At 34.7% G+C, this 26,292-nt stretch overlaps 1 pseudogene; it reads right to left on the bottom strand.

Moving 5' to 3' along the window:
• Positions 1-13,119: 13,119 nt before the first annotated feature.
• LOC101316678 (zinc finger protein 396-like) lies at positions 13,120-14,840 on the bottom strand (annotated as a pseudogene).
• Positions 14,841-26,292: the final 11,452 nt, after the last annotated feature.

Raw genomic sequence — 26,292 nt, 5'->3', positions numbered from 1 at the left:
TTTGGATAGTAACCCCTTGTTGCATTATCATTTGCAAATATTTTCTCTTATTTGTTATGTTGTCTTTTTGTTTTATCAATGGTTTCCTTTCCTGCACAAAAGCTTTTAAGTTTATTAGGTCCAATTTTTAAATGCTTGCTTTTATTTCTTTTGCCTTAGGAGACAGATCCAAAAAAATATTGCTATGATTTATGTCAAAGAGTATTCTCTTCTAAGAGTTCTATGGTCTTACATTTAGCTCTTTAATCCATTTTGAGTTTACTTTTGTATATGGTGTGAGGAAATGTTCTAATCTCATTGTGTTACATGTAGCTGTCCAGATTTTCTAGCACCACTTTTTGAAGAGACTTCTCCATTGTATTGTATATTCTTGCCTCCTTTGTTGTAGATTAGTTGATCAGAGGTGTGTGAACTTATTTCTGGACTCTATATTCTGTTCCACTAATCTATGTGTCTGTTTCTGTGCCAGTACCATACTGTTTTGATTACTATAGCTTTGTAATAGAGTTTGAAATTGAGGAGTGTGATGCCTCCAGCTCGGCATGGGCCAAGTCTCACAGTAAGGTAGTCTTAGAAACCCAATAGCCGCCACAGCAGACCTCTCTCTGCCCTGCCTCTGGGGTTAGTCAGCATGCACGCTCTCCTCACGAGAAGAATCCAGGCTTCCCCAGCCTTTCTATTTGTCTTAGATGTACTCCAACCAGTCAAGGGGACTTGTCTCCTCCTTAGAACCTATTTCTCTGAATTCATCCTACATCCACATATCCTAAGGGACAATTTAAAATAATGATACTAGACATCAAAAATAATGATCATTGGTGGTGCAGAAATTTGGCAATTGTAGAAGAATCCAAACTCTCAAATGCTAAGTGACTTAGGAAACAAAAACTTTCTAAAGATCAGCATAGAATGCTTGAAAATGTGATTTTCTTAGAAAAAACATGGTAGTTTCCTATTAGAGTGACTTACTATGACATTGTGAAATGTCCTAATGTGTCTGAATTTGCATATGCAGTGGTTCTACTCTACCAGCATGTTCCATTTTATTGCACTTTCCCATGCAGAGGGACAATCCTGAATTCTCATTTACTTGAGGCTAAAAATTAACGATTTTGGCTCATTTGCAAAGTAGGCTAGGGAGGTCAGGAATTGAAATCTTTATTTAAGATACGGATTTTTCCCCCTCCAAGTTTCAAAAAGCAAGAAAGTGCCTTTATCATTTCCCTTTGTAGGTTAACAATGACAATTCAATAGCAATAAAGACACTACAGAGCTACATTGCAAAGCTGGGCCTCTCCTAAAATTTCTCTCCTAACTTTATTTATCACCAACAAACCTTTCCTTTTGCTTCCTTTTCGTTGTTTCCTAACTAAAGTAAGTGCTTGAAGTGCTTTACTTTCTCCCTAGAACTGTGATATATTCAGTAATTTCTGTAGCCGTTGTAAATGATGAAGCAAAAACATTGGTGGGATATTTGAAATGCAAATTATAAATATGTAGTCCTTACAGAAACACAATACCAAACAAATGCACGAATGATGAAAGCAAAGCATACAGTGACTTTTATAATATGAATTTTGGTACCTTATAAGCTGAAAAAATGTATTTTATTCCTCAAAGTATTTTTATATGTCTGCTAAGAATACTGTTATGAATGAGTCTATGGCCTTGAAGGTTATAAAGGTTGTTGTGTGAAGTCTGTCAAGGTGACAGTGTCTAATTCCACATTCTGCATATAGAAGCCTCTAAATGAGAAAGTTCTTTTCAGGATAAGGACCTCCAAATCTTTAAATCTTGTCCTGCTACCTTGAGGCTGCTCTTAACCTGAAGGAAATATAAAAAGGATCCATACTATTAAGAAAACTCACTCTAGTACTAGTTTGAGCCTTCACTCTGGTCCTTATTCAATCTATCTAGATGCTCTTGATGGGATTATTTTTAAATTACCTGGAGCCTTTTCACTTAGACTTGAGGAAAACCTCTGCTGCCTACTTAAGGCTCCTTCACAATGTCCACTCTGGTTTCAACTTTTGACCTTCAAAGAGTTAATCTTTTAAATGATAATTCCAAATAGGAGAAGGTACAAAATAATTATTTGAATGTAAAAGCTTTTAACGTTTTCGTCTTCTACCAAAACCAAAGAACACACTAGCTCCTTGGCAGAAGTTTCTAGTCAATAATCAATATCGAGGCTGCAAAGAACAAAGAGCTTTATTTGTGGGGTGTCAGGAATTGCAATTCAGGAAACACAAACTCTGGAAAAACCAAAAGTGTTCAGAGTCAGGGGCTTATAAAAAACTACCGGCTGTTAAAGTTGTCTGGCAGGAATTATGATTGACTCTATACAGGAATGGAAATATATTGCCTTAAAGGAAAGGCTGTCATGAGTGATTTTAGGGTAAGTGTCCCATAAATATCTTGAGTTTCTGGAACATTGGGAAGATGTTCTGGATGTCTGCATTGGGACAATCAGCTGTCGAAGTTCACATTCCATACAGGCTGAGCCATGCATAAGTCACACATCCTTGATGGCCTCCTGGCTTCATTTTAGAGAGGTCTCTTAGCCAAAGTGACTCTATTTTGATTTTCCTTTTACATCCTTAGCAGTACCTTGTAAGAGCCCTTTAAGTTGGAAGTTGAGGAACTTAATAGGTGGCAAGGGGAAGGGTCATGCTTCCTCTGATATTAGAGCCTGTGGTCAATAGTCAGCAAAGCCTGGACATGTTCTTGATGTTAGTATACAGCCTTATAAGGACTGACTGCGTGTAGCATACTAAAATACAAGTATCAATAATACTTGAAAATAATCGCTAATAAAACATTAATAAATTTAAAATTTTGCATTATAAACCTTTACTTCCCAGATTAGGGAGTCCAATAATCACACTCTGGAGAGAAGCAAATTTTCTTTAACTTAATATAAGTTTTAGAATTTAAAAGCAGATTTTGTCAAAATTTTGATTTATGGATCCTGTTTGAAAAGGCTGAAGATATAAAAAGTATTTTCATTTGAATATAAAGTTTATAGGAAATAATTATGTGTCAATCATTTTCCTAAATATTTGCTAGAAATATTTGCCAATGTAATATGTGAGGCTATCTTATAAGAAAAATATTGAGTGTTTTGTGTTTCAGGAAGCCTAAAGTAGCAGCAGATTAATTAAATTAAGGATGAGAAAAACTATTCAGAATCTAGACTTATTATAATATGCAAAGTGGTAAACCTTTTTCTGTTTGTTTTACTATCTTCTTGCACATGAATGAAAGTATATTGATTAAACTTTGTCATCAGCACTACAGTGTTTTGCTCTGCCTTTCCTTTCCCAAATTAATTTCTTTTTCCTGTAGCCCCATTTCTTCTTCATCATTACAGATTTATTTTTGCATAATTGTTAATTTGATCCATCCTCCAACATTTCTTTGACATTTTGTACAATATCAGACTTTTTGCCCATGGCTCAGCTCGAACCTTATGTAAATATTTCTAAGTACATAAACCCTCAGAAACATATAACACTTAGAATTTTATAATATTATTATGACACATAATAATTAAATTCAAATCGTTATGTTTAACATTACACATTTTAGAAATTCTAAGCTTACATTCAGAAAATCTGTGAAAACAAAGCCCAGAATAGCCCATGTTGGCATTTATCACCATCGATTTTTAAATTAGCAGGTGTCATTTTGACTTGAGTTTTGAATACTGAATACTTGAATGTTCCTTGACTGAAATCACATGAAAATCTGGTTTGATACTCTAGGAATACAGCTCCGTATTAAGTGTGTGCGTGTGCCAGAAAGAGGGACAGAGGCAGAAAGAGAAAGACTGACTTTCATATTCACCTCTCCAAGGCAAGAATTCTACCTGGATTTCTTTACTGCGTGGAAGGAAGAGTGGACATCCTGAGGACGAGCTTACCCGAAAGAGAGTGGTCAGAAGGACTGAGCTACACGTTCAGATGTGCTTTTTATTCCTGTCTCACTGACCACGTTATTACTCCTCCCTCACGGGGACTAGACGAGGGCCTTAGAGACCAACTTCCCAAGTATTCAGAAGTTCTTACTCTAGGAATAAAAACAGGGAGGCAAGAAGAGGGCAAAAGTAGTTCCTCCTATGCTGGGTATATGCTGTTGATATAGCTTCTATAAATTTTATTATAATACCTGAGCCTGATTTATAACCAAACCTCTGTGCTTCTCAGGCTGCTATAACTGTCTTACTAGCAACATCCAGGGGCTGCTATAAGACTCAAATGCACAGTTTAAGATTTGTCTTCCCCAGATCAAATAGCATAATGATACTACATAAACTACATATATTGGAATCTATAATCCCTCAGATACATCTTCTTTTCACCTTAAACACAGAGTATGTTTACTTTAAAGATAAGAAAAAGAAATATCCTATAAAGTCATTCATCTTCTTTCCCCCTTGATTCTGAGATTTCTATTAAGAGATGCAGAGATTTCCAGATGATAGAAAGCAGTGTATACGATGTGTTCAACTTCAGAGTTACAGTTCAGTTTTCATGATGAAACCTTATAGATGGAAAATGGTTACATAAAAATCATATGGAAAATGTTTTCAGTGAAAGGAGACAAGATACTGGAAAGTAAAATTCATCATAATCAAAAACTTTTATCTGCAATCAGCAAACATCAGTAGGTAGGATAGAACTGAAGATTATATTTGATTATATTTTTTCACACACGGAACCAGTTAATATGTACAAAAGTTGTTCCTCATTTTATACAAGTGGTTTCTTTGTCACTTCTCTTCCTTCTTGTCCTTGATTCCCTTCAGTAATGTCCATTATGAGGAAAAGAAATTAAAAGACTTATGCTATTGCAAAGGTTTGACATAAATTATATTTTTGAAAAAATGCCATGTTTTATTCATTAATACAAGCATTAACATGACAAACTTGGAAGTCTCCTCAGTAGAATTTTTGAACTTAAAAATTTGTAAAGAATAACCACATTGGTATTTGTTCAAACATTTGTATATAATTACTAGATTTCCTAATTGACTGTCTAGCTTTTTTAAATAACTGTGAAAATAATTCAGATGCATAAGGTTAAAGTGGAAACTTTTTAAAAAAAGAGATTGAGAAAGATTTACAAATAATGTTTACTTACTGGTTGATTGTGAGGAAGGGCATTATATGATTTCTGACCATAATTTATGTGATGAAAATAAAGGATCAAAATTCACTTAACTAGAAACTCTGTAGATGATTAAGGGAACATTACAATTAAGCTAGATGTGAAAATATCATATTGTTTTCTGTGATATTTTTCCTTGGCAAGACCCATGACACAGTCATCTCATTTCAATATTGGCGAGTAAGTTTCAGCAAGTTTGATAATAAGAAACTTAGGTTTCATCAAGGGCAAGAATTCCCCCTTCAAGCTAGGAAAACTGAAGTCAAAAATGTTTAAGTGACTTACTCAAAGTCCAGGAACTACTTAGTAGCAGAGTCAAGAGTACAGCACAGTTCTCCTGATGCCACTGCTAGTCAGCAGTGTTCCCACCACAGGCTGTTATCTTAAGCCTGAAAGAGTACAAATATCTTTAAGCTGATGGCTAAGAAGGATCCTTCAGAATAGATTGTTATACTTAAACTAAGCACACTTTTTAATTATAGGTAAAGCATGTAACTTCCTGTGTTGCCAGCAGAAATCTCCGTTTTCTATCCTGAGACTCTCTTGGTGAATTATTCAGTTGTTAATTACAAGTACATTGATGCAACGGAACTCGTGTGTGGAGTGAGAGTTTTAGGAACCATAATCCGTTTGTAAGTGAGGCTTGAGGTTCTTTTCACATGGCAATTTACACAATAGTGGGAAAGATGGCAATTTTCCTTGTTAAACAGTGTGTATAGAGAGGTGTTGATGGAGACTTTTGAGGGAATTGAGCGATTCCAACCAGCTGCTTGTTGCTGAGCTCTTAGTCGAGGTCAGTAGACTGTGAATGTTCTATTAGAATAGGTAGCTTCCCTGACCCTTCCTGTCTCCTCTTTACCTAACCCCTGCTATCTCTCTCTTGCCTCTAAATCTTCTTATACACCTCCCCCACCACACACACACACACACACACACACACACCTCTCTCTTTTGCAGAGCTTTCTGCTCTTCTTTTCTGAGGTCAAAAGGCTATCATTCTCTCTCTCTGAACCAAGTTGTCTATGTGAAGAGTGTGCAATTTTTACACTAGTTGCATTTCAAGGATGTGTGAAATCTTCCACAGAGTCTGGCCCAAGATCAGCAAGGCTACTTTGTTGTCAGCTTGTTCACGATGATTGATCTTAAGGAGAATTGTCTTCTATCAGCCAGAGAGGAGGATCGTTTGGCTGATTTATCATTATGGCTCATCACCTTGAAAGTTTCCGTGGAAGACCTTTCTGTGTGACATGTAATCTCCAACAGTGAATGTATTTTACATGACATCTGCAGTTTGATACATACCTGGAATATAAACTGTTTTAAGATTTTAGTTAATGTTCTACACTGCACAAACTGCTGTTTTAGCATTTATTGCTGGTCATATTTTTCTGTCTCTAGTTGCTTTGGGCCTAGCTAGGTGATGTGGCATGATCAGCTTACTTTTCTAATACAATTCAGATGAAATCTGTTGCACATTGTTTAATTTAAGGTCTTTCACATAGATAGAATGTATCTAAAATTAGGTAGAAAATAGCAGCTCTACAGAACTCAGACAAATTGAGTAGATGACCTGATCTTAAGAATAAATAATTCATCTCCCTCATAGACCAGCCATTATAACAATTCTCTTCAGGGCATTATATCAATTAAAATGCCTTAATATTTTTTATATTCTGTTATATAGTTTCATGTAAAGGGATGGTTGCTAATACATTTATATTAATCTGTTTTCACTTATTGCTATCAAAATACATAAATTATTTCAAAATAGTAAGACCTTATAAAAATTGTTACCAAAAGGCTGATACATAAAAAATTTAACATAGATAATTAGAGCTTTTCAGCAGAAAGAAATTTTAGGAGGCTAACTTTCCTGTCACATGGATGGAGAAACTGAAGACCTAAATAAGTTCACACAATGAGATATAGGACCACGGGTGCAATGCATATCTCTTCACTTATAACATTTAAATAATTTAATAAATTATACTATGAATAATATATATGCAGGTATAATATACCCATATACATAAATATGTATATTATTCATAGTATACGATATATATTGTATATAATATACTTAGTGTATTTTGGTATATATAAAATAAAATGTATATAGTATAAAATTTAATGTAATATATGTATCTATATATAACTGTAGAAACACAATTCACATTTCATGTATTGCTCTCATTTAATATATTTACATTGTACTAATATGCTCTACAAGATAAATGTGTTTGGAAAGGGAACCCAAGCACTGTGTGAATATGGATACCTCTTAGAAACAGCTCACCTCAATCTTTATTGTTTATTTCTAGTAAACATGTAACTCTTTACTAAATTGCTCAGACCATTTGTTAATGATTAATTAACAAAATAAGTGATACATTACAGGAAGGCAGACATTAATAGTTTGAGCTCTTTAAATTTTAATTATGCATTTTACGTCATTTAAATCTAATTCTGGTATTCTACTGTACTTTAGTTGCAAAGTCAGTTTCAATTTCATTTCTAGCTATGTTTGCTCTGGTAAAAGAGTTTCAGGAATTAGAGTGTGTCTATATTGAATATTAGTTGTTTAAGCTTAATTTTTAAAATTTGATCTAAAATACCAGTGTGACTCAATTAAAGTTCAATTAAAGTCAGTGCAAAAAAGAAGATACACTTTTGACCATTGATGGACCACTTTTTTCAAAACTGAAAGAAGAGAAAATTCAGTCACTCTTCCAAAAATCAAGAAAATACTGTACTTGTTGTCCACATTTTCAAGATTATTCTATTATCTAATTATTTTTTGTCAGTTCTTAGACACCCAGAATATGTAGTTCATAAAAGGCCTTTGTGGAAAGTTAAACCAAATCCATTTGGATTTGAAAGAACAAACCAATATCATTAAAAGGGAGAATTTGATAACATGGAGAGACTTTCAAGAAGAAGGGTCAGGATACTTTGGTGCTACTCCACATTTGAAACTACAGAAATTTAATTAGCTGCCTTCACACATATTTTTCTTATGTTAAACTTCCATGAAAAAATGAATTAATCATATATACAATGGAATATTACTCAGTCATAAAAAGAAATAAAATTGGGTCATTTGTAGAGACGTGGATGGACCTAGAGACTGTCATACAGAGTGAAGTAAGTCAGAAAGAGAAAAACAAATATCTTATATTAATGCATATATGTGGAATCTAGAAAAATGGTACAGATGAATTGTTTTACAAGGCAGAAATAGAGACACAGATGTAGAGAACAAATGTATGGACACCAGGGGGGAAAGTGGGGGGGGGTGGTGGTGGGATGAACTGGGAGATCGGGATTGACATGTATACACTAATATGTATAAAATAGATAACTAATAAGAACCTGCTATATAAAAAAAATAAATAAAATAAAATTCAAAAAAATGAGTTGATCAAACAAAACGGATTTATTCTATATTTCTTTTTTCATGTGATTTTAAAGCATAGTCTCAAAACCATAAAAATATTGGAAATAAGAAAATGTTTCACAACTAGGAGCTTTATTGTATACTCTTGCACAATAAGTATTTCATGAAATTTTATTAGACTACAATCCCCCTATTCTTTGGAAATTGTAGTTAAAACCAAGTTCAACATCATTTTAAAAATACACCAGATTACTGCATTTGACAATGTACAATCATAAATTCTAGCATTTATTGAAAAATCACTATACATTTCCAAAACCAAGAAATTATGTTCTATGAACATGAAAAAAAATTATCAGTAAATAGAGACAGAGGCTGAAAAAGACAGAAAGATGTAGTTGGGAGACAGGGACATTTAAGCACCTATTACAAATATGCTCAATTTTCTCAACATGTCAAAAAAATGAACATAATCAGAAAAAGGTGAAATGAAGTTGGCAAAGATTTCTCAATAGAAAAAGAAAAGAAAAAATAGGTAAATTGGAATTCATCACATTTCAAAATGCCCTTCTCTAAAAAACAATGTTAACAAAATGGTATTTATATTATTTAATTATAGTTTCAATTTAAAAATACTGTAGAGTATGTTAATAATTGACATTTTAAAATTTATTTTTTCTATAACAAATTTTTGCTAATATACATATATATTTTGATCTTCATAAAACTCAGAAACAGTTTACCTAGTATGAGCTTAATATTTTGCTTCTATATAGCATCTTCTCTGTGTATTTTCATCTGTGAGTAGTGTGCAGAGTTGATACATTTTGGTCCACAAGGCTAATTTGCTCTTATCCATACCATTGTGTGAACCAGAAGTTCTTCAGTGTAAGGTCTTATACCCTGAAAAATAGAGTACATGAAGAATTTTAATATCCAAAATGATGGCTTCCAAATTATACCTTGTTTTTGCCCTGCCTACAAAACTTAATTTGGAAGAGTTTCCCCCCAAAGTAATGCACCACACTACCAATTCACTCTTATTCCTTGCTTAATATTGTTTCCGAAAGTTTCATCTGCCAAAAGATGAAAGGTGAAGATGCAGTGATCATCTGGCATCAGCATTTTTGGCTGATTGTAAAATGCATGGGCATGAAGTGGAGAAACACATGTCCAAAGTTCTATTTGGTTCAGGTAGTGTTATTATGAATGTCTGGTAAAAGTGGGGCAGGAAATTTGAAAGTATAGAGTACATTTGACCTAATTTCAGACAGTACAGTTCTTGGATTTTGATCAACCAATTTAGGTAATCTCTGATTTATTTAATTCCTCCTTGATTCTAATGGTAGGAAAATTCTAAGTCTTAGTCTCTGATACTCCTTCTTGAGTTTATCTCTTATTGTATGTTGTCAATGGGAAGTGTGTGAAAAAAAGCTGAAAAGATCTTTGGATGTATTTGCTGGCCAGACATCATTTTATGCTAGATATTGCATCACTTTTTATTGTTAAAAGCAAGACATTTATTTAAAATATTTATGCATCTTTGAGTTTAGTATATCATTATCAGTGATAAATCTGAATTCTTTCAAGCTATTCTTGAAATCAAATTTTCTCTATTTGTTTAAAATGCATCATATACTATTCTGGTCCATGACTTTTCAATTTTATTTTATTTTATTTATTTATTTATAACTTTTCAGCTTTCTGATGCAATTGTAGAAGGAATCCTCGTATGGAAAAGAATCACTATATGGTTTAATAATATTAAAATTACATTATGAAAAGTTTCATACATATGTATTTCTTCTATTAAATTAAATGGGCTTGCAATGGCTAAAACATTCTGAATATATTACTTTAAAGAAATGTCTTGTCTTGCAGGTTTGAGTTAAGTATGTACAAAATTTCTTTGGAATAAATTTGCAAAATAAGTGTCTTTGGCACAGAATTTTGGGTATTGGACCTAATCATAAATTAGTGAATAATGACTATTGTGCCGAAACATTGGTAATACTATTTAGCACTAATATGTCATGAACATTTTGGAAGGAGACAAGAATGACTGGTTTTGTCGAATCTAGTTTGAATTGATTTTTTACAAAATCTCATCTTGATTTTCTTTTCCTATAATTATTTGTTTAGGTGATTTCACTCAAGTTTATTACAACAAAAAAAATTGCATTAACAAAAATAAAATGACTTGTACTTATACAAATCTTGTTTCTTTGAGGAACCAACTGATATTGAAAATGCTTTCAATACTCTTGTTTCGCATGATGTTCCATTTTGGATCATTCCTAACAAAGATTAAGTTTATTCAAAATAGACAAAAAGTGAAAACTGTGGTCATGATCTTTTCTGAATCCTAACATTGAGATAAACTGTCTATAAAACTTTGCAGTTTTTTACATCAACATAATTTTCGAAATTGAAAACCCATTCTGAGAATTGCTAGGGATTTCTCAGGTTGACAAATGATGGAGAACAATTAAAGTATAACTGGCCATGAGATTCATATGCATGGGCTCCATTTGGGGAAAGAAGGGCCTTAGCTGAAAAGGCCAACTGCTGCTTGCAATGCTGCATCTATGCCCTTTTGAAAGAATAACTACAGGGACAATTTCAAGTCTTCAGTTTTTATTAGGCTTGGATTCTGATGCTGCTCTTCATTCCCAGTCTGGTAGTTTGAAATTATGTTTTATCTTGTGTGTGTGTGTGTGTGTGTGTGTGTACATACCTATATACATATACCTTCTATAAGTATATCTGAGTATAATCATGATGCACTAGAATGGCTAATGATACAATTTGCTCAGGGGATGATTATGATCACTTTCAAGTCTCACACACACAGAACAGACTGCAAGCCACACTTCAGTTTACAAACCTTTAGCCTTGAGTTTGTGCTTCATTTATCAAACTTCTACTCCACCAAATGGTACAGTGGCTCTGACCCAGATAACTAACTATGGTGAAACCACATAGAGCAGAGATGTCTGGATTATGCAAAATCGGCATCCAAAACATTCAGAAGGGAAATAACAACAGCAACAGTACGATGCCAGGCTCTTTTGGTACTAATCAAGTGTCTTGTTCATTGTTGCATTCAATCTGCACAGCAATTCTTTCTGGAGACATCATAGCTATCTGGCTACTGTATTTTACTTAAAGGACTAAACACTACAGACATCTTCTCATTCAGAAATGTTGAGTATTCTCCAGTTAATATTACCAGGTTAATAACTGCTTTTTCAGTCTTTCTAATCAAGCAAGAAGAGAGATATTTCATCCCTATGTTGCCAAGGTTCTCCCAAGTTCTGATGAGCAACTTGAATTTAAAATAGGTCTCCAAAGCCATGGATGAGGTTATATCATTTTTACAAACAGTTGCACTTCCAGTTGCATTCCCAGTCAGGGATTATTTTCTTTTTTTTTTTTTTTGACTCCTACAAAACTCAATATTTATTCATATTTACTAGAGCTATGAGTATAATCATTATCAAAAAATTCTAAAATTAAAATTTGTATTCACCTCTCCCCTTACTAATCTTATATTTATCAGTATTCTAACTAAGCAGAGCATGTAATTCCACATTTGTCTCAGGAGTTACTCCAAGCACTAGATATGATTGGATTTTCTGGTGATGAAATGTTCACACTTCATGAGGAACAAAGAAGTTCACCATGAGACCTATCTTCCCTTCTCCTTCTAAGTACTTTCATTTCTCATGGTTACCTCCATACTGGGTAACGGTGGCACCATGGGAGACACGATAATCCATGTATTCTTGTAATACATACAGAGTTTTATTAAGAATTCCTGGAAAGGGCGACATTATGTTATATACTGTCAGAATACTTTTAAAAAATACCAGTCATTTACTTTTTAAACAAGAGAATCTGATTGAATTAAATGTGGGTTAAACTCAATGGACTCTTTAAATTGAACCTTAGTGATTTTCTCATTTGTATAAGAGTATCAAAATCCAAGGTCTTAACATCATGATAAATTGGCTAGAAACTCATCTTACTAAGAATGCATAAGACCCTGAAAAGGTTGTCCTGTGACACCTGAAACGTGTTCACAGCTGATTTATGCCAGAACAGAAGCTATGAAGAACTCTGAGGATAGTCATCAGCTGTTAAGTGTTCTCATTTCCAGGTAAGTATACTTTTCCATTATGTGCTGCACTTACCAGGTAACATCAGTCTTGTTTGGACAGTCTTTTCTTCATCTTCCTTATTTCTTTATGTTAAGCTGATCAACAAATTTATATAAGCACCCACAGATAACTGTTCTTTATTAGAACACTCATCATATTTAGGCCACTTCCTGAAGACATGTAGAGCAAATCTTAATGCTTTCACTGAGATATTTCCAATATAAATTGTAAAGGAGATTATTTTTTTCCTACATAGGAAATTACTTAGTATCATCAACAGTATGTATAGATGACATTATACATCAACTATACCTCAATTTAAAAATTTGAAACAAAACCGTATGTATGTTCTCAGATTTTCATAAGAGATAAGTAAAGTCCCTTTACTCACCTGCTTCCTAACAATGACCCTGGACCTTTCAGCTTAGGTCTTGAGGTACATATTCTTTTGGGTCTCCTCAATCTTATTCTCATATTTTGAATCTGGTAACAGAAAATAAAACAGGAAATTTATTTTATTTTATTATTATTATTTTTGGCCACACCACATGGCTTGCAGGATCTTAGTTCCCTGATCAGGGATCAAACCTAGGCCTGCAGCAGTGAAAGCATGGAGTGTTAACTACTGGACTGCCAGGGAATTCCCAGGACATTTTTTTTAAAAAAACTGATTTAATCTTTGGTTTAATAACTCCAATGTTCTAGTAATGAAATGGAGAATACCCACTTATATACTAACTCACACATTCCTTCTCAATAGGGAAAATGTACTTGTCTAAAAAGGAACATACTAGTTCATTATTTGTGTTAATAATGGAAACAGTAGAACATGTCTGAGAATATCTTTTCAACAGCTGCACTAGGGATGGAAATCCGATTTAAGCTTTAGAATCTCAAACATCTGAACTGACACTATTGAAAAGCAGAAAAGCAAACAATGCTGACAGAAAATATTCTACATTCTCTCTTGTGGCTTTTATAACCTTTGAAAGGAAACTGGTGCCCACTGAAACTACCGATTTATACTAAAGGAGTATTGGTGCCTTGTGTCTTCTCCCCTGTTGAAAAAGTTCTCCGTAAATGCTTTGACTCCCTCACGACGCTGATGGGACTTTTTTCTCCAGCATGGTTTTTCCTATGTCTGCAAAGATTCGAGCTCTGACTAATGGCTTTCCCACATTCATGACATTTGAAGGGTTTCTCCCCAGTGTGGATTCTTCGTTGCTGAATCAGGATTGCACTTCGGCTGAAAGCCTTTGCACACACATCACATGTATAAGGTTTCTCTCCACTGTGGATTCTCTGATGTCGATTAAGGGCTGAGCTCTGACTAAAGGCTTTCCCACATTCATCACACTTTTTTTTTTCGAGGACGGTTTCCCTGTCTTCTTTCAAACTTTCTATCTTGTTCACAAGTTCCTCTAAATGTGAAACTCTGGGAAGCATTCATTTGAAGAGTATTAGAAACTTTGTAATGCAGTTCTTTGCCTGAAGAAGTCTTTTGCCTTGCAGCTGATTTCACATTTATAGTTCTGGTGTCTCTAACATTTTGTCTTAAGGTGTGAAGCTACTTCGATGCCCGCTGCAGTTGCTTTTTTGTGGGCTTAAGCTGGTTACATGGTGTTTCCTAAGTGATTTCACAAGTTGGTAGCTTCTTTGCAAGCATGTCCTCATTTTGTCCAAAAAAGACCTGTTCAGCTGCCCTGTCATGCCCTTTCTCCAGCTCCTCCAGCATCACCATGGCTTCCTCTCCACTCTCTGGTCGGTTCTCTTGAAACCAGGCCTGCAGCTCCTCAGGCAACATGGCCAGGAACTGCTCTAGCACCAGCAGCTCCAGGATCTGCTCTTTGCTGTGAACCTCTGGCCTCAGCCACTGACAGCAAAGCTCATGGAGCCGGCTCAGGGCTGCCTGGGGCCCAGGTGACTCCTGGTAGTCAAACTGCCTGAACCGCTGGTGGTAGGTCTCAGCTGTAGTAACTGCTCCAGTGGCGGCTGGAGACCCTATTAGGGGCCTGCCCTCCCTCTTTCACCTTCATTACCAGAATGCAGTCAGGGCCCCCTGAAATTTGTGGAAGGAGTTTTGATGTCTCTCTCAATTTTGCAGACATTTGGACTGGGAATAGCTCAGGACTGCTAGGCTTTAATCTTCAAGAAGGTGAAACTCTCCTTATGGACATTCCTCCAGCCTAGGAAGGATGACCCCACGTTTTGGGGGAGAAGCCGGGGAAGCCAGGGAATATTTTCTTAATGTTATCTCCTATTCACAGCTTAAAACATGAATCAAAGAATCTTACTCTCCTAAAACTATCCAGAGCTATTCAAAATTATTATGAAAGTGAAGTTTATTTTAAATTAATTTTCCTTACCTTTTTATAGCAGCAGAATTTCAAAGACAATTTGCATTACACATTTCAAAATCAAGACATTTTAAGATGTCTACTTAGGATGTTTTACATATGAAATTTTGGCAAAAGAGATGGTGGTTAAATGTGTTCAACTCATCTATCCTATGATTTCTTGGAAAGAAGTGACCACAACACTCACAAATTAGTGAGAATTGGGCAGTTTGGCCTAAATCTACACCTGGTACAAAACTGAAAAGCATATACATCTGTGTTTATTTAGGATAAGAAAATTATTATTTTAGATGTTCAATTAAATAAAATTTTTATAACTCAACTGTGAATACTTCACAAAAATTAAATTTCCTCACTTAATAATTTAAAATATTACACTTGCAATTCTACTTTTGTAACTTCTATTAATCATTAATAATCCATTTAATAAAAGATTCTTAATGTTCATCTCAGAAAATTTAAATAGGGCCCATAAACAAGTAGGATAAGAGATAGGAAAAGGCATATAAGTTCCCAAGGATAGAATTAAGAACTGTAGCACTTTTAATTAGCATTTGCCTTTTTAGAAATAAGAGAAACATATACTAATGTGTTTCTCAGAGGCCTGATCTTTCTTGGTCTATGAAAACCTATCACACTTATAATTCAGTAAAACATTTTTCTGTGTACATTTATATCTTCCCATTAGCTAAAGGAATGACAGGTGAAGATGTCAGTTAAAAGACTTTTATTACTGTAATTAGAATTAATTTTCAGCAATGAAACATTGTACACTCACTAATGTAATTCTATATTGATTTTAGCTATTAGACTTGTTTCTTCTATTACAAGGTTTATTTTAACTGTGTTTGGATGAATATACCTAATACAGGGTAACTAGGGTCTCCCAAAATAAATACCAGCAGATTACAAGGCAAAGGTAATATTTTAAATTGAATTTATGTAATGGCACTTAACATTTTCTTTATATAATACTTTACCCATGTGCATTCATTTAAAATTCCTACCATAAATTCTAAAATTACAAATTAGTTTTAAGATTAAAAGGCAGAGATAGAAAATATTTTGCCTAATACAAATTATGGGACAGGAATAAAGTGACCATATTTATGTGCCTTAAATCAAACTTTCAACCACTGGTAGAAAAATCCTCAAGATTATTTTCACCTTCCAATGTACACATTGTTATTTCTAATCACCCAATCTAACTCAATCATCCCATTTTGTCTACACTCTCCTGCCATATGTTAAACCTGGCCCTCACTGTTTATACAAATACTCAACATTTTTTAATTGCTTAAATCCTAGACAGTTGTATTATGCATGGGTCTCTTTCCTTCCTCAATGATATTTTACATTCCATATAGGCAAGAACCAGACCTTGTATACTGACTGGTTTTACAGTGAAACTGCACGTAAATTTCATTTCTAAAAGCAATATATAAGTGCATTTCTTTTGGCTGTGCCACACAACGTGGGGGACCTCAGTTCCCTGACCAGGGATTGAACCCACGCCCCCTGCAGTGGACGCACGGAGTCCTAACCACTGGACAAACAGGGAAGTCCCTAAGTGCACTTTTAAACATCCTCATATCTGCAGTATCAACCAAAATGATGATAACGTTATCCAAGTATAATCATTACATCAATAACCTTCTTAATTCTATTTTTAATAGTCCCATTGACTGATATACTTTAGTTTTAGCTTAATTCATTCTAAGCGTTGATCCTGAGAGTCAGTGTTATTTTTAGATGACTTGTCGACATTTTTCCTGAATACAAGTGCTGCTTTGCAACAAGAGGCTAAGCTTGTAAGTGCCAGTTTTTTGCTTTAAGAGAGTTCTCTAAAATGAACCTGAGCCTTGTATCAAATCTATGCAAGTGGCTATTTTATATTGAGAAACAACTCATACCATTGTCTAATTTTGCTAGCATTTCTCCTTTTTCAAACTCTTAGTTATATTCAATGGACTATCACATTACTTACAAAGAATAAAATAGTAGCATAATGAATATAATGTATTTTTTCTTCAAACAGCAGGATGCTAACATAATAAACTGATTATCTAATTCTGTAAACACATGCTTATATGGTGAGTTAAGCCACCAATATGTAAACCTGTGTTGTTAGCACAGTTAAATATTTGGTGTTTTAGACTGGATAAGATTAAACTTGTCTGGCTAAAGAGTCCATTTGCACTTATGCAAACAACAGCATATCGTTACCTAATATAACTAGCTTCAACATATTACACTAAAGTGAAGTAAAATTGTATATTTTATGTAGGTTTTTGATAAATGTTACTTATAAGAAGAAGTTACAGATGAGTATTTCTTAATTTTTTAGATGAATTACAATTTATATAAAATAACTAACCAACTGAAGGATAGGAAATACATAATGGTCAGAGAAAATAAACTTCAACTAAGAAAAACAATTGCATATTTAATTAAGGCACTTTCAGCTTAAAATGTACTGAATAATATTTAATCTTATTTCTCATTGTTTATAATCTTTTATGTAAGGATTATGTTTTGTTAATCTTTGATTCTCAACTTTTATCACCTATAACAGTCAGTTGTACTTATTTGCAGATACATGGATATTGTTTAAACTGAACAAAAGTAAAATAGATATGTCTCTAAAAGTTTCAGAATAGAAAAATAATTTAAAAGTTTACTTATTATCTAAGTTCATTTGTTGAAGTATTTTAAAAATTAAAAAAATTTTAATTTATATAAAAGGCACATTAAATTTTCTCAGGACCCAGAATTATCCAAAATATTACTGATAAAAGTTAAATACATTTGAGCTAAATGGTAAATAATATTCTGATATCAATCACTATGAGACACATCCCAAACCTTTCTTAAAGAGGAACAAATTTAAATCATTGGCTGAAGGAATAAAGAGATGACTATTCTTGAACATAACAAAGAAGTTGCTTTTTTGGGCTGTCAACCTCTTAAAGTTAAGAATCTATAATAGTTCAGAGCATGGTAACTCCAAAACATGTAAAAAGACAGGTTTTTAAGTGAAAGAGCTATCAGATATAACCTAGATGTTTTCTGGCCGATCCCAATTTACTAGATGATTAAATGAATATACTCTATTGTCTCTTGACTAATTTAACTTGCAGCCCATAATGAATTAAAACTGTCAGAAATATTTCTGTCTAAAATACACTTTCTTTTTGGACTTCCCTGGCAGTCCAGTGGTTAAGACTCCGCACTTCCACTGCAGGAGGCACGGGTTCAATCCTTGGTCAGGGAAGATCCTGCATGCTGTGCAGCAGGACCAAAAAATAACACAAAAAACCCACTATACTTTCTATTGTCTTTGCTTTGTAATCACTCAAAAAGCTCATAAAAGAGTAAAAATAAAAAGATCATTTAAATAATACACTTTCTTTTTATCTTTAAATATAAGTAATATACAGTTATTATAGATAATAATGGATAAGTGAAAAAAGAAGAAGAAAGAAAGAAAGAGGGAGGGAGAAAGGGAGAGAAGAAAGGAGAAAGGAGGAAAAGAAAGGTGGAGAGGAATAGGGGTCCAGGGGGAGAAGAGAAAAGTCACTATAATTTCTACCCTTGAGAGAATGTGTGGACTTTCTAATACATATCCTTCCAGAGGTTATCTGTGTATTATGAGAATGTGCATATTTTTGTGTGGATTAATATATCATAAGCTTTCCCAGGCCTACACACAGCTCTGCACGTGCCTGTGGACTTCTATAATACCAGGAACATGTCAGAGATTTTGTAAAGCCCTTTATGGACATCCTGTTTTTTATTTTATTTTTTTCAAGTTTTTTGGTCAGCCCCTTATAAGCTCCAACTGGTAACACCACCCCAGGCAGCTGTGAGGATAAACAATCCCCCCTGAATGTTTTTGACGAAAGCCCTAGGGGTATGGCTGATCCCATCCAGCAAGTTCTGAGTCAGGTCAAATAAAGGCCGGCCCTAATAATGGAGCTTTCCTGTGAGGTACCAGAAAGGTCAAAAAGTGACAATCGTCTAGGGGTGGTGTTTTTGGAGAGCTCCAAACCATTCTTCACTTGCCCTAGGCTGCTGGGTTTTGGGCTGTTGGTTTTCAAGGCTGCTTCAGAGCTGGGGTAAAGGGGATGAGGTAAAGATGAGAAAAACCTCAGTCAAGGTCCTCTGATGAAAAGATTTTCACAGGAGATATCTGGACTAGAAATGCAAAGATGTCCGTGAGCATGGCTGGCCTCTGATTCCTTGACCGTGACTCTCTGCAGAGACTGCAGTGCAAGGGCGGGGTACCCAGTCTGGTGTGGGGAGGGTAGCATCCCTGGGATACCGGCCAGGGAGAGTCCTGCCCTTGTCTGTGGTCGGCCTGAAAGATCACACAATGGGTTTTGATCTGAAGCTGGACTCCTCATGCATAGTAGAGTGTTCATATATGTCTGACTAACGGAAGAGCCTCAAATCAAAATAAGACTCTTACCAGCATGAGAGGCACATATAAAATAGTGTATAATAATATGGGTAATCTTTAAATCAGGAATGACTATTTAATGCTATAGGGTCATAAGGAGTTCTATTTTTAGTAAGGTTCCTAATGAAGTGATCAGAAAATGTGTTAAGATACATGTGAACAAATGTTTTTTACAGTTTTGTTTAAAATAAAAAGAAATTTAGAAAAATATAATCAGAAATATGGAATATATTTAATATATTTTTATATCATACAGACTATTAATTTTAAAGATAATGGTGTAGATGAATATTTAAAATGGAAATACATTATATTAAATATGGTATAGATATAGAATTGATTGGGAAAAGATTACAGTGAATGACAATAGTATTCTTCCAATTTTAAAATTTTTGACTCTGTGTGTGTGTTTGTGTGTGCCTTTGCAGGAAGGCGTAGGAAATATTTAAAGACATGTAGATCAAAATGTCCTCATTAACTTCTTTTTTTTGTGTTACACGGGCCTCTCACTGTTGTGGCCTCTCCTGTTGCGGAGCACAGGCTCTGGACGCGCAGGCTCAGCGGCCATGGCTCACGGGCCCAGCCGCTCTGCGGCATGTGGGATCTTCCCGGACCGGGGCACGAACCCGTGTCCCCTGCATCGGCAGGCAGACTCTCAACCACTGCGCCACCAGGGAAGCCCCTCATTAATTTCTTGAATGAAGATTAAAAGTGATTATTACAGTCTTTTATTATTTTTTAAATTTTGCTTTAATGTATTTTCTGAGAGGAACATGAACCAATTGTCTAATTAGATAAAAATTAAAAGGAATAATTGAGATCAGTTCAGAAATCAGTTGGTCATAAAGCACTACAATGATCTTGTTAACAATTAGTTTTTGGCTAGAGTAAAAGGTAATGACATTGTTAAAATGTTATAATAACATAATTTAATTATTTTAATCTGTTACTTTATATTCAGTTATTGACTTATAGAGGCTTATTAAAATTTTCTTTCAGGTAGAATTTGAAGGGAGAATATTTCCTTACAATATTGTTGTTTCTAGAAGAACTTGTGAGTGAGTACTTTTGTGTTTGTTTTCTATTGCTATGTAACAAAATTCCACACATTTAGCAACTTTAAACAGCACACATTTATTATCTCTGTTTCTGTGGATCAGGAGTGTGTCTGTGTGCTAACTGGGTCTTCAAGCTCACAAGGCTTCATCATGGAGTTGGCCAGGGATGTGATATTATCTGATCTTGATATTTGCTTCTAAAAACTCACTTGTTGTTGGCAGAGTCACTTCAGTTCCTTGAAGTGATAGGGTTTAGCTCCTTGAGGTCACCCGACATTCAGTGCCAGGTAACCATCATCACATAGCCCTTTGTTCTTTGCGACCGCAGGACAGTGTCTCTGCTGTTTTGTCTCTGACCTCAAGACCCTCTTTTAGCTGATCAGGTCAGGTCCACTCAAGCTAACCTTCTTCTTAACTTAAAGACAATTACTTAGGGATTTTACTAACATCTTTCAAAATCCCTTCACTTTTGCCATATAACATTACCTAATCAAGGGAATACCACATTCTATTGGTTCAAAGCAAGTTATAGCTACTGCCCACACTCCAAAGGAAGAACCCAATACAAAGGCATGACTCAATGGAGGTCACTCTAAGGTATGTCCATCACAATCAGAAAATGTATATGGTACTTAATGGAGATTCATACAATTCTCAATGAGTATCTATGCCGTCCACATCTGAAATCAACTACGTGATATATTTTATCCATTAGTTTTTGTTAGATTTCTATAAAAGCTCTCTGATATTTTAATAGAATCACAATATTCTATGGAGTATTCTTGATATAAACTTTTAAGCAGCTTTAAAGAAGTCTCATTGCAATTTCATGAATTATCTACTTTTATCCATGTATACAAAAGACTTAACTGACTTCAGTGCCAAAAATTAAATGCTTCCTTTAAGTATTTGAAAAGTACTTAAGGAAACTGACATTGAGCTCCAATATGTTTTCATCAAATTGATGTTTAAACATCAATTGGTTTTTTCATTTATAAATAATAAGCTCTGTTAAGTGTTACTTTACCAAATCTAAATTTCAGCTGATGTGCATTAGCAAGAATCATGAAAGTTGGTTTTAGAAAGCTTCATACTGGGGAATTTTACCCATGGAAAAATTGCTTCAAGAGTTAACAGAAGGCTTTTAGTTTAAAGTTTCACCTGAGGCAGAGATGCTTATTTTCTAAAAGTTATTCATTTTCAGAATTTTAGAAGTAACATTTCAAATTCATTCAATTATGAAATGTGTAATTTGTGACTAAGTCCCAAAAATGATTGATAAAAGCACTCCTCAACAATTCATTTTTTCATTATGAAGTGTTTAATTTGTGTCAAGTACTCTATAAAATACTAGAGATTCAGAGATGAGGACTTCTGTTTCTAATAACTTGGATCAAGTTCTTTATTAGGACCAACTTTTACAAGGAAAACAGTAAAACTGCGGGTAAATATTTTTGATGATTGAATGCATTCAGAAGAGCTTTCAGGCGAATAGGATAGGGCCAAGCCAAATTCTCAGGGAAACTAAAGAAAGTAATGCAGGCATTATACTTGAGCATACAAATATTTTTGTCCTATCAGTCCTGACAAGCCAGCAAATGCAGGCTGTAGTTCAAAGTCTCATGGAGTAAGTGTTAAAAATAGAAATATAATTTAAATCTAGGGTGGGAATTGTATAAGAACCCTCGCCATGTTAAGCTGGGGACTCAAAGGGCTACACCCTTGAGGTAAGGAAAAAGTAGATTTAAATTCACTTCCATAATCCCTGATCTCCACAAATCCCAAAGGACTTTTCATGATTTTTACCTGGCATTGAATTAAACAGGATAAAAAACCCAAAATAATAAAATAATAATACAGTAAGTCCCCTACATACGAACCTACAAGTTGAGCACTTTCAAAGATGCGAATGTGCATTCCATCATCAGGCGTAAGTAAAATTGCAGCTTGCCTTCTGTCTCCTATTGCTGACGAGGCTTCATCTCTACCATCTCCCACTTCCTCTCCCTCCTCCAGTCAGTAACTCTTCTTGCCTGTTCACTCGATGCCAGCCACTATATGCCAGCTGTTGTACTGCACTACTGTACTCTTCAAGGTACTCTTCTGTAAGATTAAAACTGTTTTCTTTATTTTTTGTGTTTGTTTTTTATGTATTATTTGTGTGAAAAGTATTATAAACTTATTACAGTACAGTACTGTATAGCCAATTGTGTTAGTTGGGTACCTAGGCTAACTTTGTTGGACTTAATGAACAAATTGGACTTAGGAACACAATCTCAGAACAGAACTCATTCATATGTAGGGGACTTACTGTAATACCAACTAAAAAAAATATTCAGGATAGCCAACACAGTATTAAATGGGAATGAAGTTGGAAGACTGACACTACCTGACTTCAGTTCTTACTGTAAAGCTAAAAGGAGTCAAGACAGTGTGGTATTCGTGGAAGAGTAGACAAACAGATCAATGGAAGCGAATAGAGAGCCCAGAAATAGACCCACATAAATATGGTCATGTGATCCTTGACAGAAAAGCAAAGGCAATACACTGGGGCAAAGATTGTCTTTTCAACAAAGTGTGTTTGAGCAACTGGACATCCACATGCAAAAAAAGACTTTAGTCACACATTACACTCTTCACAAAAATTAATTCAAAATGGATCACAGACTTAAATGTAAAATGCAAAGCTACAAAACTTCTAGAAGATAATATAAGAATAAACTCAATTGGGTATGGTGATGACTTTTAAAATACAACACCAAAGATAAAATCTATAAAACAAATTGTTGATAAGCTGAACTTCATTAAAACATAAAAACTTCTGCTCTGTGAAAGGTAATATCAAGAGAATGAAAAGACAAACCACATACTGGGAGTAAATATTTGAGAAAGATACATCGGATAAAGGATGGTTATCCAAAATATACGAAGAACTCTTAAAACTCAACAATGAGGGCTTCCCTGGTGGCGCAGTGGTTGAGAGTCCGCCTGCCGATGCAGGGGACATGGGTTCGTGCCCCGGCCCGGGATGATCCCACATGCCGCGGAGTGGCTGGGCCCATGAGCCATGGCCGCTGAGCCTGCGCGTCCGGAGCCTGCGCTCCGCAACGGGAGAGGCCACAACAGTGAGAGGCTCGCGTACCGCAAAAAAAAAAAAAAAAAAAAAAAGCTCAACAATGAAAAGAACAAACAACCTGATTTAGAAAGAGTCCCAAGACCTAAACAAACACCTCAACAACAAAGGTATACAGATGGTAAATAAGCATATGAGAAGTTGCCCCATATGATATGTCATCAGGGAAATGAAAATTAAAACAAAAATAAGATGCCACTGCAAACCTATTAGAATGGTCAAACTCCAGAACACTGACGACGACAAATGCTGGCAAGGATGTGGAGCAATAGGAACTCTCATTTACTGCTGGTGGGAATGCGCAATGGTCTCGGCACTCAGAAAAACAGTTTGGCAGTTCCTTACACAGCTAAACATACTCTAACCATATGATCCAGTAATCACACTCCTTGGTATTTACCCAAAGCAGTTGAAAACTTATGTTTACACGAAAACCTGCACACAGATGTTGATAGGAGCTTTGCTCATAATTGCCGAAACTTGTAAGCAAACAAGATGTCCTTCGGTAGGTGAATGGATAAACTATGGTACATCCAGACAATGGAATATTAGTCAGTACTAAAAAGAAATGAGCCCTCAAGCCATGAAAAGACATGGAGAAACATTAAATGCATGTTACTAAGTGAAAGAAGCCAATCTGAAAAGGCTACATACTGTTATAATTCCGACTATATGACATTCTGGAAAAGGCAAAACTATGAAAAAAATTAAAAGATTAGTGGTTGCTGGGGTGAGAGTGGGGGAGACATGAATAGGCAGAGTACAGTGGAGTTTTAGGGAAGTGAAAATACTTTGTATGATATTGTGATGGTGGATATATGTCATTATACATTTGTCAAAACTCACAGAATGTACAACACCAGGAATGAACCTTAATGTAAACCATGGACTCTGGGTGTTAATGATGTGTCAATGTATGTTTATCTGTTGCAACAAATGTACCATCTGGTGGGAATGTTGATAATGGAGGATGCTATGTATGTGTGGAGGCAGGGGGTATATGGAAAATCTCTGTACCTTCCTTTCAATTTTGATGCGAACCTAAAACTGGATTAAAAAATAAAGTCTTAACAAGTGAAGTTTTAGAAGTCAAAGACCAAATAGAAAAATATATTCAAATTTTACTCAAAGTGATGGCAAAGAAAGCAAGTCAAACAAAGCTTTCATTTTAGGCTATGAAGTAGCTGTAAAGAACATAAAACATGGGGAGTATGATGAACATAAAACAAAAATGTCTGAATAAAATCACACCAAAATAGATACCTATCAATAGGAGAAGAGCTATTTATCAATTGATACCAAGGTCAAAAAAATGGAGAGAGAGGTCTGTAAAAAGTGGACAAAGAATGTAGGATATTTTCAGGACTTTAAAAAACAAGAAACAAAATTTCATTTTCTAAAGTCCAAATGTGATCTTCTTCTACCCCAAATTAATATTCTTCAAAATCTTCTCTTCTCATCATGTAAAACAAAATGTGAGCTTCTAGCCATGAAGTAGTGAATCTGGGCTGCCTTATATTCATTCTTCTTTTCCTGATAAGACATGCTAACATATTTGCTGATACCAACATACAATTCTGCTTTTGATTGTTTTTCTCCTTCTGCCTGGAATGTCCTTTCCATGTATCATTTAACAGATGGACATTTAATCATCCTTCACCACTCAGCTCCATGTATAAATCTACTATATTTCTGCTTCATTTATTCATTTATGCATCTTCCTTCTTTAATGGACTATAAACTACCTGATGGCAGGAATTATTTGATTTTATCCATCTCTACATACCCAGAAATTAGCACAAGTGCCTGGCAAAAGAAAGAAGAAAGAAAAGAAGGATGCGATTTTAAAATATGGTCAAGTGTCTGTAGCTTAATTATTGAGTTTTTTTTTTAAAACAACCTGTCTATATACATAGAAGAGAAATACAATTATTAGCAATTTAATAGCTTTTAAATAATTATATTAAAAGAAGTTAAGGAAGAGCTCAGAAATCAGAGAATCCTGACACGTGCCAAACACTATTTTATAAAATTTTAGCAGCCATATTGCTGAAAATTTAAAGTATGGTTATAAGGAAATATACAAAGGTATGCCAAATTCATTAGAAGACAGCAGGGTGTAGCAGATTAGAGAACAGAAGATAAATATCAACAATTCATCATTCAACAGATGAGTCAGGAAAGAAAGAAAATGACCAGGAGACCAAGACATGCTGAACACCTAGTATGCCGGTTAAAAATGAACGAAAGGACATGAATTTACTGATACTGTCTATTTATGGCATATTCATATGCCATCATTTTTATAGTAACAAAGAATAAAAGAAGGCCATTTTGAAAATTAAGCTATACTAGAAAAGCTGGAACATAAAATTAGGAAGAAGTTCAATAAAGAGGAAAATAGAAGGAGTGGTGTTATTACTGTAGATATTAGTGTGGAGATTGGGAAAGTGAATATTCTTGGCATGCACTTTCATGGGAAGGGCTAGCAAAAATAAATTCCAAATGCACGTGATGGGTACTTGACCTTTCTCGTTAGATTTAGAAAGA

The sequence above is a fragment of the Tursiops truncatus genome, chromosome 13, assembly GCF_011762595.2.
Source record: "Tursiops truncatus isolate mTurTru1 chromosome 13, mTurTru1.mat.Y, whole genome shotgun sequence".
NCBI lineage: Eukaryota > Metazoa > Chordata > Mammalia > Artiodactyla > Delphinidae > Tursiops > Tursiops truncatus.
The sequence above is the reverse complement of the archived record's forward strand: the minus strand, read 5'-3'. Positions and strand labels throughout refer to the sequence as shown.